We start from the raw sequence: 16296 nt of genomic DNA on the forward strand, positions 1-16296 counted from the left end.
AAAATAATTAATTAATGTAGCTTTTCTGTGTTTTAATAATATCTAAAAAACACTTCATAAATACTTATATTTTATCAAATATTTCTGTAAGTTAAGTAGGCATGGAGTCTTCCTGTATAAGCTCAATCCACCATGTTAAGTTGAAATCTACAAATTTATAATCCTATACATGCACATACACAGTAGTCTCTTCTTTACAAATATGAACATAACTACTTACTTGGGATAATTTAATAAAGATAAAACAGAGAATATTTTGAAGGTTGAGAAATACTACCAGAAAAAAAAAGATACAGGAAAATGTGGTAACTGAGTCTTCATTATAGATTTGAAGGCAGCCAAAAAAGAGGAGGTGGAAGATAATTTCTTCATTATAGCCTAAGACTTAAGGACATAAAGGGTTTCCCTGGTGGCTCAGAGGTTAAAGCGTCTTCCTGCAACACGGAAGACCTGGGTTTGATCCCTGGGTCAGGAAGATCCCCTGGAGAAGGAAATGGCAACCCACTCCAGTATTCTTGCCTGGAGAATCCCATGGATGGAGGAGCCTGGTGGGCTATAGTCCACGGGGTTGAAAGAGTTGGACACGACTGAGCAACTTCACTTACTCACACACTAAGTACATAAAAGACATGAAAATTTTAATAAGGCCACTAAATTATCTCACATTAACAATTAAAATTCATTATTTCAGTTTCTAGAATAGTAGATAATATGAAAGTAAGGTACATGTTTCATATTAATTTTGTCAAAATTACAAAGAAAAACTCTTAGGAATAAATGATCTTAAGGTAATCTGAATATTTGATAGTCTTTTTGTGATGATTAAGATAGGATTAATATTTACTAATTCTCATTAAAAAACAGGAATAGTTAAAGTTAATTGTTACCAAAAGGAGTGTATGGTGTGTGGAGTCTGGCTGCTCACTGGTCAAAAGCCAGTAAACAGGCCAGGTTGATGGAAAGGAAAGTTGCTTTATTTCAGATGCCTGCAACTGGGGGAGAGGGGTGGCAGATATCTGTCCAAAGGCCAACTCCCCCCACTGACAAGCAAGGGGTGAGAGAATTTATAGACAGGCAGGTGCAGGGGATGGGGGTGTGGGGGTGTGGTGCTACATGCAAAAACAACATAGTCACAGTGGTCTGACCAGCATCATCTTGAATGTTTTAGGTACAGTTAATCTTCAGTTCCAGGGTCCATTTGTTCCAATTTCTTTGTGGTCGATTCTCAGAATTGTGGAAGCTCATGTCCTGGGTACAGTCTGCTCATTTATGTGTAATTTCTCCACCTCGGGTTTTAGTATCTATAAGACAGCTCACAGGATATGGCTCAGATTATCTACAGCCCTTGAGAAAGAACTGAAGGTCCTTGACTATGCTTGATGACTACATTATTCTTAGTCTCCTTAGACAGTTTTCCTTTGCTTTAGCATTTCTCTGATTAAATTTATTCTTTGATCAAGGTTTCCCTCAGGCAAAAGGCAGGCAGAGGACATGGGAGGCGGCAAGGACCATATGATCCTGCTCTATTTCATAATGACATAAATATCTCACTTACTGAAAATAATGTATGTACACACCCAATTCAATGGTGAAAAGTTGTGGAGAAGGGGATGGTTTTGACAGATACGGAGAACCATAATAACTTTACTCATGTGGAAACAATGGAAAGGGTGTTGTTAGAAATACAGCTCTAAATCTGGGTTCCTTGGGGCAACAGCCTTCCCCGGAGTCTACAGGCAAATGCATAAAAATCTCTGCTCCCTGATGCCCAACTCTCAGAGTCCTCCTTGATTCATCACATTGTATTCTATGAAGACTGCATTTGAAGCACATAAGTAAGTTATTTACTGATACGGTATAAACCTTGGGGAAGGGAAGAAAATTACAGCATCAAGACTAAACTGTTTAGGGGAACCAAAGCAGACATTTGAAAATATTAAGACTTTTGTCTGGTGTTAAGTAAGCAGAATGATATCTAATGTTCTCCAATTTAAAAACTCATAATAATTAACTCCTCCCAGGATAGCATCCAAGAACCTTAACTTGTAATCACAGCCAAAATACTTTTGCTTCTATCTTTTTACCATTGCATATAGATGTGATCACACAATCATAAAGGGTGGCAAACTGTTTAAAATATTTAATGCTTTAAAAAATGTTTAAATGCATTAAATATTTCTATGACAGAAGCTTATCCTTAAACTCCCAAGAGACTTCATGTCATTCCCCACCTAATTGACCTGCATCCAATGACATCCCATAGCCAAATAGACTGAATTATTCATTCCATCTGGTTCCCATAGTATTTTTTTCTTGACACTACTATTATCTTTCTTTTTTTTGAATTTTTTTTAATTTTTATTTTTACTTTATTTTGCTTTACAATACTGTATTGGTTTTGCCATACATTGACATGAATCAGCCACAGGTGTACAGGAGTTCCCAAGCCTGAACCCCCCTCCCACCTCCCACCCCATATCATCTCTCTGGATTTCTTTACCATATAATTTTCTTTAACTATATAAACATTCATTTTCTCTGTGAGGTTATTACCTCCTTTTACAGATAATATCTTGTTCATCTTCCCATCCTATATTGTTCCTGGCTCACTCACTGTGGAAAAGAATCAGACAGATGCCGTGAACTCTGAGTACAGTCTGAAATTTTGATTGTGTCTGTTAACTGGGGGTGAGGTCCCAGTCATCTGCTCCAGATATGACTGCTTCTAACCACAGCAGTGTTAGCCACACAGTCTTCTACCTTGTGGGCATCCCTGGCCTTGAGGACCAGCATGTGTGGATCTCCATCCCCTTCTTCATTTCCTACGTCATCGCCCTGCTTGGGAACAGCCTGCTCATCTTCATTATCCTCACCAAGCGCAGCCTCCATGAACCCATGTACCTCTTCCTCTGCATGCTGTCCGGAGCAGACCTTGTCCTCTCCACGTGCGCAGTCCCTCAGGCTTTGGCCATCTTCTGGTTCAATGCAAGGGAGATCTCCCTGGATCGCTGCATCACTCAACTCTTCTTCATCCATTCCACCTTCATCTCTGAGTCAGGGGTCTTGCTGGTGATGGCATTTGACCGCTACATACGCCATATGCTACCCACTGAGATACACCACTATTCTTACACATACACTGATAGGGAAAATCGGTGTGACTATCTTTTTGAGAAGTTATGGTACAATTTTCCCAATAATATTTCTTCTGAAAAGGCTAACTTTTTGTAAAAGTAACATTTTTCCGACCACTGTTTGTGAGCACATCGCCGTGGCCAAATTTTCCTGTGATGACATACGAGTAAACTTCTGGTATGGATTTTTTGTCCTATTGTCAACAGTGACCTTAGATGTTGTGAATATTTGTGTCATATATGCTTATTCTCCGTGCTGTCTTCCGCATCCCTTCTCGAGATGCTCGCCACAAGACTCTCAATACATGTGGCTCTCATGTCTGTGTCATCATACTCTTTTACGGACCTGGGATCTTCTCAGCTTTCACTCCTTGCTTTGCACATCATATCTTACCCCATGTCCATATTTTACTGGCCAGTGTTTGCATTCTGGCTCCTACTATGCTGAATCCCATCATCTATGGTATCAAAACTAAACAGATCCGGGACCAGGTATCTCAGGTTTTGTGTCAAAAAAAGATATGACTTTGGAAATGGAAGCAAAACTGCTGTTTTCTCAACATTTCTCACTCACAGTCTGAAAAATAAACCAGCTCACCTTCTTAATTCATTCTTACTCTAGACAGGTATTTGGAAAAAGACAAATTATGGATAATCGCTAGATTACACTTTCCTGGTTTGTTGCACGCCTTGACATAATGATGCAGTTCTTATTCCTCTTATCTACTTTGGGGCATGGCTGTGTATATTCTTCCCTTTGTCCGCTCTATCACAAAGTTTTAATTTTCACAGGCTCACCTCTACCCACAGTCATTCTGTTACTTGTTCTATCAGAAGGAAGGGAGGGAGGAAGCGAGGTTCAGAGAAGGGAGGGAGAAAGGACAGAGAAGGAAGAGAGGAAGGAAAGGAAAGTTTCAGAGGGAGGCAGGGAGGGAAACAAGCACGCAAAAGCCTCTGGCATCCGTATATTTCCCCACTGCTCCTCCTTTGTATCCCTTCTTTTCCTCCTCTTGCACCCCCTCCTCTTTCTTGTCTCCTTTTCCTCCTCGTCTGTTCCTTCTCCTTCTTCTTTCTCCGTTTCCATCACAGAAAAACACCTGAAAGAGCTCTCTATATATTCAGCTTTCGATACTTTTGTATTTTTTTAATCTCATACCAATCATTTTCCCTTCATGTTGCACGCATGTTACAGTGACCTCTACCCTGCCGAATTCAATGGTCAATATTCATTCTACATGACACATGAGAAATATTTCACACAGCCAAACAGCTCTCGTTCTTGAAAATTCTCCCTCATCTGACATCAGACAATATATTAGAAACAAATGCTGTATAAAATTACTTATTTCTTATAAAATGGAGATATTAACTGCTAATATCTTACAATAAATTGCTATATGTTTTCTATGGTGTATTTGTGTGCAGGTAAATAATTTTTTTTTAATTTGGACTATATTCCATCTACTATCCCAGAAAGTACCTTTCTCACTTAGCAAAGAAATGTAGACATATGCCCGTGCTAAAATTGTACACCTCTAGTCATTAGCAATTGCAGCCACCAAGGATGGTGAGCTGATGAGCCCTGAGAAAACTCAGGATATGAAAACACAGGATAGTGGCTGCAGATATCAGAGCTGCATATCAAAGGAATGATTTCAGTGAGCCCAGACTCTTGCATCTTCCCATACATAGACAAGCACTGAATTCCTTAACTTGGTATATATGGGTTTTTTCTAATTAACAATAATCTTTTGTCATTCAGACCACCTGCCCTTGTTGCAAAACTTCTATATAACCTGGCTTCCTCCTACCTTGCCTCCTCAGAGCAGTTCTCTCAGGGTTATTTGAGACACTCCCTCCTCAGGCTTGAAGTCCTAAAAATTCCTGCCAAATAAATATGACTCTCAAGAAAATTCTTTAAAAACCAACTATAAAAAAAAACCAACTGTACACTTCTGCAGGCATTTTTATCATCTTTCCATTGTTTTTATACAAAGATGTACTATAATTTAGCCAGTAGTCTTGTCAAAAAGCATTTTAAAAAGCCATACTCTTTTCAAAAAGCATTTCTCATATGTAATTTTTTTATTCACTGTTCATTTCCCAATTAAGAGCAGGCTCAGCATTCTCTAAATATTACTTCCTAAGTGTCCATTATATCGTCTGCGATAGATAAATGGTCATAGATAATGAAATGCATAAAGTTACACATGTTGCATTTGCCACTGTGGTTCACCTTTTTGTCTTTGATTTTTACATGTATTTTTACACATCTAACTCAATGAAACTAAGAGCCATGCCGTGTATGGCCACCCAAGCTGGACAGGTCATGGTGGAGAGTTGTGATGAAATACTGGAGAAGGGAATGGCAAACAACTTCAGTATTATTGCCTTGAGAACCCCAGGAACAGCATGAAAAAGCAAAAAGATATGATGGACAGGGAAGCCTGGTGTGCTGTAGTCCATGGGATCACAAAGAATCAGACACGACTGAATGACTGAACTGAACTTACATATCTGAAACTATATTTCATACAGACTACAAACATAATCTATGTGAAATCTATTTATATTTTACATACATTTTACATACATATATTTATAATTATTTATAATAGTGTTTTAACATAATTTTAGCTGGCTATAAAATAAACGAGTTCATGGAAGAACCATAATTCACCTAGCAATTTAACTATTATTAACATGAAGTATATTTCAAATTTTTCAGTTATCTGAGAAAGTAATGGTTATTAACAACTTTTCCTCATTTTTCCTATCCATTATTTTTAGTTTACACATGCTTCCTTAACTGGTTGAAATATGACTCTTTTCCTTTGATTTTTCTTATCCCGCTGTTTTCCTAGTGTGCCTCAGAAGTGTTTAAAAATCAAACAAAACTAACATATTTTAATGTTTGGTTTCTACTTAATTTAGCATTTGAATAATTACGGTCAGTGTTTTTAAAATGTCTGCTGATCTTAAAAGACAAAATAACAAAGAACCACTTTCAGTTCAGTTCAGTTCAGTTGCTCAGTCATGTCTGACCCTTTGTGACCCCATGAACCGCAGAACGCTAGGCCTCCCTCTCCATCACCAACTCCTGGAGTCCATTCAAACCCATGTCCATTGAGATGCCATCCAACCATCTCATCCTCTGTCGTCCCCTTCTCCTCCTGGCCTCAATCTTTCCCAGCATTAGGGTCTTTTCAGATGAGTCAGCTCTTTGCATCAGGTGGCCAAAGTATTGGAGTTTCAGCTTCAACATCAGTCCTTCCAATGAACACCCAGGACTGATCTTTAGGATGGACTGGTTGGATCTTCTTGCAGTCCAAGGGACTCTCAACAGTCTTCTCCAACACCACAGTTTGAAAGCATCAATTCTTAGGCGATCACCTTTCTTTATAGTCCAACTCTCACATCCATACATGACTACTGGAAAAACCATAGTCTCGACTGGACGGACCTTTGTTGACAAAGTAATGTCTCTGCTTTTTAATATGCTGTCTAGTTTGGTCATAACTTTCCTTCCAAGGAGTAAGCATCTTTTAATTTCATAGCTGCAATCACCATCTGCAGTGATTTTAGAGACCAGAAAAATAAAGTCAGACACTGTTTCCACTGTTTCCCCATCTATTTCCCATGAAGTGATGGGACCAGATGCCATGATCTTCGTTTTCTGAATGTTGTGCTTTAAGTCAACTTTTTCACTCTTCTTTTTCACTTTCATCAAGAGGCTTTTGAGTTCTTCTTCACTTTCTGCCTAAGAGCGGTGTCATCAAAGTATCTGAGGTTATGATATTTCTCCCAGCAATCTTGATTCCAGCTTGTGCTTCTTCCAGCGCAGTGTTTCTCATGATATACTCTGCATATAGGTTAAATAAACAGGGTGACAATATACAGCCTAGACGTACTCCTTTTCTTATTTGGAACCAGTCTGTTGTTCCATGCCCAGTTTTAACGGTTGCTCCCTGACCTGCATATAGGTTTCTCAAGAGGCAGGTCAGGTGGTCTGGTATTCCCATCTCTTTCAGAATTTTCCACAGTTTATTGTGATCCACACAGTCAAAGGCTTTGGCATAGTTAATAAAGCAGAAATCCAGCGGATGTTGGCAATTTGATCTCTGGTTCCTCTGCCTTTTCTAAAACGAGCGGGAACATCTGAAAGTTCGTGGTTCACATATTGCTGAAGCCTGGCTTGGAGAATTTTGAGCATTACTTTACTAGCATGTGAGATGAGTGCAATTGTGTGGTAGTTTGAGAATTCTTTGGCATTGCCTTTCTTTCGGACTGGAATGAAAACCGACCTTTTCCAGTCCTGTGGCCACTGCTGAGTTTTCCAAATTTGCTGGCATATTGAGTGCAGCACTTTCTCAGCATCATCTTTCAGGATTTGAAACAGCTCAACTGGAATTCCATCACCTCCACAAGCTCTGTTCGTACTGACTTCCTAAGGCCCACTTGACTTCACATTTCAGGATGTCTGGCTCTAGGTGAGTGATCACAGCATCGTGATTATCTTGGTGTGAAGATCTTTTTTGTATAGTTCTTCTGTGTATTCTTGCTATCTCTTCTTAATGTCTTCTGCTTCTGTTAGGTCCCTACCATTTCTGTCCTTTATTGAGCCCATCTTTACATGAAATGTTCCCGTTGTATCTATAATTTTCTTGAAGAGATCTCTAGTCTTTCCCATTCTATTTTTCCCCTCTATTTCTTTGCATTGATCACTGAGGAAGGCTTTCTTATCTCTCCTTGCTCCTCTTTGAAACTCTGCATTTAAATGGGTATATCTTTCCTTTTTTCCTTTGCTTTTCAATTCCCTTCTTTTCACAGCTACTTGTAAGGCCTCCTCAGACAGCCATTTTGCTTGTTTGCATTTCTTTTTCTTGGAGATGGTCTTGATACCTGTCTCCTGTACAATGTCATGAACCTCCATCCATAGTTCATCAGGCTCCCTGTCTGTGATCACTAATTATACCCACTAAACAACATAGTTAATAACTACAGAATATTTTGTCATTTAAGCATATTTTCACATATGATTTTTGTGAATACCCTATGCCTTACTTTTTTATTCAATGTTATATAACAAGTGTGTTTCTTTGACATCAAGGACATTATATAAATGTTAGTTCTTCCAAAGAGCAAGCATCTTTTAATTTCATGACTGCAGTCACCATCTGCAGTGATTTTGGAGCCCAAAAAATTTTTGAATGTTTTGAATGTTGAATGTTAAGGTTTATATGAATCTTTGTATAATATACTGCTACATGGCATACTGTGTTCTAGTAAACTAGTGGATTCTTTTTGAATATTTACAGCTGTGTAACTGACAGTATAAATAAAATTGTTATGAAATTAAGCATTAATAAACATCTGCTATATTTTGTGTCCTTAATGTACACTGTAAAAACAGATTCTGAAATTTTTTTACTGCATATATGAGCAACTGGATCGCAGTCAGGTTGAATACGTTTTAATGCACAAAAATTTTTAAATATATGTTATAAATTTTAAGATAATCCATCATTTCCAAAAATTGAATAAAATACAATAGCAATATGCAAAGGTAAGATACCATTTTCAATTAAATTATATTTTTATTGGCTTTAAATGTTGAAAACTATTTGTATGACATTTGAAGTTAAGCTTTATTTGAGACAAAATGAGGACTGCAACCCAGGAGGCAGGTTTCCAGATAGTTCTGAGACACTCCTCCAAGGAAGCCAGTGGAGGAGCCAGGGTATATAGAAGTTTTGCAACTAAGGGTAGGTAGTCAGGAACCTCATAGATAACTGTTGATTAAAAAACAAAACAAAACAGGTACATTGAGGCAAGGAATTTAGTTCTTTTCTATGTAAGGGAAGATGCAAAAGTCTGGGCTCACTGAAATCATTCCTTTGATATGCACCTCAGCTGTGTGAGGGGCTTCCCAGGTGGCGCTAGTGGTCAAGAACCTGCCTGCCAATGCAGGAGATGTAAGAGACCAGGTTTGATTCCTGGGTCGGGAGGATCTCCCGGAGGATGGCACAGCAGCCTACTACAGTATTCTTGCCTGGAGAACCCCATGGACAGAGGAGCCTGGTGGGCTATGGCCCATAGGATCACAGAGTCACACACAACTGAAGTGACTTAGCAGTTAAGATATTCAGTTCCATCATCCTACCAAAACACACCCAGGTTCCCCTTCCTAATCAACTATTCCCACTAACCCTGGGAGCCTTTTGTGTGTTTTCTGTGCTTACATTTTGCCTTTTCCAAAATGCCCCACAAATGGAATCATATAGTTTTTAACTGAGCTATTTGTTTTAGTTGTTGAATCATAATGGTTATTAATATATTCTAGATACTAGACCTTTAGCAGATAGGTAATTTGGAAATATTTTCTCCTATTCAAGGGACTGTCTCTTCACTTTCTTGATAATGTGCTTTTAAGTAGAGAAGTTTTCACTTTTAATAAAGTTGAATTTATCTAATTTTATGTTGTGTTGTTTGTGCTTTGGTATCATACGTAATTTTTTTACTTTGCTTCCCATTGCTTTTGTTTACTAAAAGGATACTGTCTACACATAATGGCCTGCCTCAAGGAACCCTTCCCCTCTGCCTGAACACCATCCCTTCCTGGAGGCTGATCATTCCAGGAGACAGTTGCAAGGAAAATGGCCTTTTTTCTTTACTTCCACAGCTCCTCCCGTTTTATAAAAGAACCTGGCATCCAGACCCCAAATAAAATGATTATTTTGAGATATTAGTCTGCCATCTTCTCAGTCTTCTGGCTTTTTGAATAAAGTTGTTATTCCTCGCCTCAACAAATTTCTTTGATTATTGGCTTGTTGTGCAGCAAGCAGAGTGAGCTAGGACTCGATAACAGATTTATAACTGCTTTCTTGTAAGATTTTTATCGGTTTAACTCTTACATTTATATTTTTGATCCATTGTGACCAAACTTTTATATACAGCGAAAAGCAGGGGTTTCTCTTCTTTTGTCTGTGGCTATCTAGTTTTCCCAGCACGGTTCTGAAAAGGGGCTATTGTTAACTCCATTGAATTGACTTGCCACAATTATTTGTCTTTTTTTCCCCCTCAGGAGTGCTATGGGTAGTCAGCATCCTTTTTTTCCTGATATTATCTTTCTCTAAACTTATTTTTTAAATTGGTTAATAACTGTTTCACAAAGTTGTGTCTTTTGTTGTTTACTTGTTTGATACAAATTCGAGGGCTTTTTTCTGTTTCCATGGAAACTGTGACTGGAATATTTCAATACATAAAAAGAAACTGTGGATGGCATTATGTAGTATGGACATTTTAACTATATCAGTTCTTCTGGTCCATGAACAAGGATAGCTTTCCATTTGTTTGTCTCCTTCAATTAATTTTGCCACAGTTTTGGAGTTTTCAGTGTAGAAATATTCACATCCTTGGAGAGATCTATTCCTAATTATTTTACTGTTTTTCTATTGCAAGCATAATTGTTTTATTTCTTTTTCAAATAGTTCATTGTTAGTGTATAAAAATGAAACTGTCTTTTATAAGTTGACTTTGTATCCTGCAACTTTACTAAATTCATTGATCAGTTCTAATAGTTTTTTAGTGGAGCCTTTAGGATTTTCTATATAAAAACTACATAGAAAATGCAAACTTCTAAAACTCCTAAAGGCCAACAGAAGAGAAAATCCAGATGGCGTTGGATTTGGGTGGCTCAGATGGTAAAGCATCTGCCTAAAACGCGGGAGACCCAGGTTTGATCCCTGGGTTGGGAAGATCCTCTGGAGAAGGAAATGGCAACCCACAACAGTACTCTTGCCTGGAAAAATCCCATGGATGAAGGAGCATTGTAGGCTACAGTCCATGGGGTCACAAAGAGTTGGACATGACTGAACGACTTCACTTCCGCTTTCTTTGGGGATAAAATAATATCATAGTCACTGCAGAACTGAAAATTAAAACAACAATGAGATGTCATTGCACACCTAATGAGATGGAGAAAACCCAAAACGTTGACCGCAGCAAATGTTGGCATGGATGTATAGTAACAAGAATTCTCATTCATTGCTGATGGGAATTCAAAATGGTACAGCCACTTAGGAAGACAAGCAGCTTCTTACAAAACTAAGCATACTCTTACCATACAGGTGTTTACCCACATGAACTAAAAATGTATATCCACAAAAAACTGGTGCATGGTCATTTAAAGCAGCTTTAGTTATAACTGCCAAAACTTTGAAGCAATCAAGGTGTCGTTCACTGAGTGAATGGAAAATGCACTATTAAAAATGAAATAAACAAAAGATATTTGGGTTGGCAAGGGACAATTAAACCACTATTTCAGTTCAGTCGCTCAGTCATGTCCGACTCTTTGCGACCCCAATGACTGCAGCACGCCAGGCCTCCCTGTCCATCACCAACTCCCAGAGTTTACTCAAACTCATGTCCATTGAGTCAGTGATGCCATTCAACCATCTCATCCTCTATCGTCCCCTTCTCCTCCTGCCTTCAGTCTTTCCCATCATCAGGGTCTTTTCCAATGAGTCAGTTCTTCGTGTCAGGTGGCCAAAGTATTGGAGTTTCAGCTTCAGCATCAGTCTTTCCAATGAATATTCAGGATTGACTTCTTTTAGGATGGACTGGTTGGATGTCCTTGCAGTCCAAGGGACTCTCAAGAGTCTTTTCCAACACCACAGTTCAAAAGCATCATTTCTTTGGTGCTCACTATTAATAAGCCACTATTTATTAATAGATTATTAACAGATGAAATGATTGAGTATATAGAAAATGCTAACAATCCATACAACACTGAAACAGATTTAGCAAAGTTTTAGGATAAAAGTTTAAAAAACAAACTATATTTTTAAATACTAGTAGCAAATAGTTTAAAGCAAAATTATAAACAATTTCATTTTATATAGCATGAAAAGTAAATATGATTTCCAACAGAAACTCTACAAGCCAGAAGAAAATGGCACGATATATTTAAAATGAAGAAAGGGAAGAACTACAACCAAGAATACTCTACCCGGCAAGACTCGTGTTCAGGTTTGGTGGAGAAATTAAAATCTTTCCAGACAAGCAAAACTTAAGAGAATTCAGCACCACCCAACCAGCTTTACAACAAGTACTAAAGGAACTTCTCTAGCCATGAAACACAAGAGAAGGAAAAGACCTACACAAAATAAATCCAAAGCAATTAAGAAGATGGTAGTGGGATTATACATATTGATAATCACCTTAATTGTAAATGGATTAAATGTACCAACTAAAAGACAGATTGGCTGGGCAGATGAAAACATGTGCATGTATGCACTTCCACATACTACATCACTCTATTTCACTCCCTAAACTGTATGTAATTATTTTATATTGTTAGATTAATCATGTTTCCATTATGCCTTGCAATTGTAATTATCTTCTATTTTTTTGTTTTGGTCTGGCTATTGATTGTGAAAACTGATTAAAATCTTTACTATTGTGATTAGGCAACTATTATTCACTTAATATCATCGTATCATGATTGGTCAACAGAAAATAATGCAATTCTATTTCACTAAAACAACCATTTAATAGAAAAACTTGTAATCACTTTTTGAAGACTAGATGCATATCAGGATTACCTTAAAATATTTTGAAAACTACAAATGTCCAGGCACTGCTACTCTTCTACAAAACACCAGATGTGTTTCCCATAAGCAAGCATGTTTAAAAACAAGTGGACTGTATGATGATCTTATGCTTTTATCTAGTTTGTTTCACTATTTCTATTTCATATTCAGTGCTCCCATTTCATTTAGGTTTTTTTCCAATTTCTCTGTCTGTTTTTGATGTTGTTGTTCTTTCTCAAGGCTTTATCAAGTGTAGTAGGAAAGCTTTTATTTACATGCATATATCCATATATATAGCATGTATAATATATATATTTTGGAAAATTTATTAATTTTGCCTAGCTAAAAAAATTTATGACATTTTGATTCCACTTATTTGACTTAGTATGTATAGAATGTTAGATTTCTAATTTATATTCTTTCAAAGATTTATAGTTCCATGTATTTTAACATCTGTCATTACTGTCAACATTCTGGAAAATTTATTATCTTAGTGATTAAAAAAAACTTAAATGAGGCTTGAAAATTCTAATTTTGAGAATATAAAGAAATACTTTGCTGTTTAAAAAAATGGGAAATAAACAAAAGATACAGTATTATTAACTGAAGTAGAGATTTTGTTCAAATTTCACAAAATTTTATGATACTGTCCATTATTTCTTTTCATACCTTATTCAAGACCCCATATTGTATTGAATTGCACTGAGCAGCTTCAGCCTTATGAAACAAATTCTGTCAAATTCCATTTTCACTTCTATTCTTTTACAAATAATTTTTAATTTTCCTTGTTATGGCCTCCTAGATACACCTGTCATTTAAGAGCAGACATTTAATTTCTAAATACAAGGGATTTTATTTAAAGTATCTTTACATTAATTTCTCATTTGGATTATAATATCTCATTTAAATGCTTTCTTCATTGCAATCACCCTGGGTGCTTTTTTCAGTCTAACTTATTGAGGCTTTCGATGGCTAAGTAGAATATCTCTCCTGGTAAATGTCACATTGTACCTGAAAATATGTGGGTTATTTTCAAATATCTTTTAATATTGATTTCTAACATAATTTCCCAGTGATAAGAGAACAGACTCTGTATGATTTCAATACCTTTAGACCATGAAAATTTTCGCCTTGCTTTATGTCCCTAGAAATATTCCAGGGTCTCCTAGTTTACAGTCTATAGGGACTTGAATAGAATTTGTATGCTACTGTGAAAACTGTGGGTGAAAATTGTATAAATTTCAACTATGTTAAATTGGTTCACAGTGCCTTTCAGGTCTACTATATCCTTTTCCTTCTCTGTATATTCATTCTACTAATTTTTTTTTTTGAGAGTTTGATATTGAAACTCCAACTAAAATCTTAATTTACCTATTTAAAAAATAATTAAAATATAGGAATATATTCTTTGCAGCCAGAGATGGAGAAGCTCTACACAGTCAGTAAAAATAAGACCAGGAGCTGACTGTGGCTCAGATCATGAACTCCTTCTTGCTAAATTCAGAGTTAAATTGAAGAAAGTAGGGAAAACCACTAGACCATTCAGGTATGACCTAAATCAAACCCCTTATGATTATACAGTGGAAGTGAGAAATAGATTTCAGGGACTAGATCTGTAGATAGAGTGCCTGATGAACTATGGACGGAGGTTTGTGACATTGTACAGGAGACAGGGATCAAGACCATCGCCATGGACAAGAAATGCGAAAAAGCAAAACGGCTGTCTGGGGAGGCCTTACAAATAGCTGTGAAAAGAAGAGAGGAGAAAAGCAAAGGAGAAAAGGAAAGATATAAGCATCTGAATGCAGAATTCCAAAGAATAGCAAGGAGAGATAAGAAAGCCTTCCTCAGTGATCAATGCAAAGAAATAGAGGAAAAGAACAGAATGGGAAAGACTAGAGATCTCTTCAAGAAAATTAGAGATACCAAGGGAACACTTCATGCAAAGATGGGCTCGACAAAGGACAGAAATGGTATGGACCTATCAGAAGCAGAAGATATTAAGAAGAGGTGGCAAGAATACACAGAAGGACTGAACAAAAAAGATCTTCACGACCAAGATAATCACGATGGTGTGATCACTCACCTAGAGCCAGACTTCCTGAAATGTGAAGTCAAGTGGGCCTTAGGAAGCATCACTACGAACAGAGCTAGTGGATGTGATGGAATTTCAGTTGAGCTGTTTCAAATCCTGAAAGATGATGCTGTGAAAGTGCTGCACTCAATATGCCAGCAAATTTGGAAAACTCAGCAGTGGCCACAGGACGGGAAAAGGTCAGTTTTCATTCCAATCCCAAAGAAAGGCAATGCCAAACAATGCTCAAACTACCGCATGATTGCATTCATCTCACATGCTAGTAAAGTAATGCTCAAAATTCTCCAAGCCAGGCTTCAGCAATATGTGAACCATGAACTTCCAGATGTTCAAGCTGGTTTTAGAAAAGGCAGAGGCACCAGAGATCAAATTGCCAGCATCTGCTGGATCATGGAAAAAGCAAGAGAGTTCCAGAAAAACATCCATTTCTGCTTTATTGACTATGCCAAAGCCTTTGACTGTGTGGATCACAATCAACTGTGGAAAATTCCAAAAGAGATGGGAATACCAGACCATCTGACCTGCCTCTTGAGAAACCTATATTCAGGTCAGGGAGCGACAGTTAGAACTGGACATGGAACAACAGACTGGTTCCAAATAGGAAAAGGAGTACGTCAAGGCTGTATATGGTCACCCTGCTTATTTAACTTATATGCAGAGTACATCATGAGAAACACTGGGCTGGAAGAAGCACAAGCTGGAATCAAGATTGCTGGGAGAAATATCAATAACTTCAGAAATGCAGATGACATCACCCTTATGGCAGAAAGTGAAGAGGAACTCAAAAGCTTCTTGATGAAAGTGAAAGTGGAGAGTGAAAAAGCTGGCTTAAAGCTCAACATTCAGAAAACGAAGATCATAGCATCCGGTCCCATCACTTCATGGGAAATAGATGGGGAAACAGTGTCAGACTTTATTTTGGGGGGCACCAAAATCACTGTAGATGGTGTTTGGAGCCATGAAATTAAAAGATGCTTACTCCTTGGAAGGAAAGTTATGACCAACCTAGATAGCATATTGAAAAGCAGAGACGTTACTTTGCCAACAAAGGTCTGTCTAGTCAAGGCTATGGCTTTTCCAGTGGTCATGTATAGATGTGAGAGTTGGACTGTGAAGAAGGTTGAGCACAGAAGAATTGATGCTTTTGAACTGTGGTGTTGGAGAAGACTCTTGAAAAGAGTCCCTTGGACTGCAAGGATATCCAACTAGTGCATTCTGAAGGAGATCAGTCCTGGGTGTTCTTTGGAAGGACTGATGCTAAAGCTGAAACTCCAGTACTTTGGCCACCTCATGCGAAGAGTTGACTCATTGGAAAGGATTCTGATGCTGGGAAAGATTGAGGGCAGGAGGAGAAAGGGGCGACAGAGGATGAGATCGTTAAATGGCTTCACCGACACAAGGGACACGAGTTTGAGCAAACTCCGGGAAACAGTGAAGGATAGGGAAGCCTGTAATGGTGCAGTCCATGAGGCCA

At 37.8% G+C, this 16296-nt stretch overlaps 1 pseudogene; it reads left to right on the forward strand.

Moving 5' to 3' along the window:
• The first annotated feature begins 2715 nt into the window (after positions 1–2715).
• LOC128060865 (olfactory receptor 52B4-like) lies at positions 2716–3659 on the forward strand (annotated as a pseudogene).
• Positions 3660–16296: the final 12637 nt, after the last annotated feature.

Source organism: Budorcas taxicolor, chromosome 15 (assembly GCF_023091745.1).
Source record: "Budorcas taxicolor isolate Tak-1 chromosome 15, Takin1.1, whole genome shotgun sequence".
Lineage (NCBI taxonomy): Eukaryota > Metazoa > Chordata > Mammalia > Artiodactyla > Bovidae > Budorcas > Budorcas taxicolor.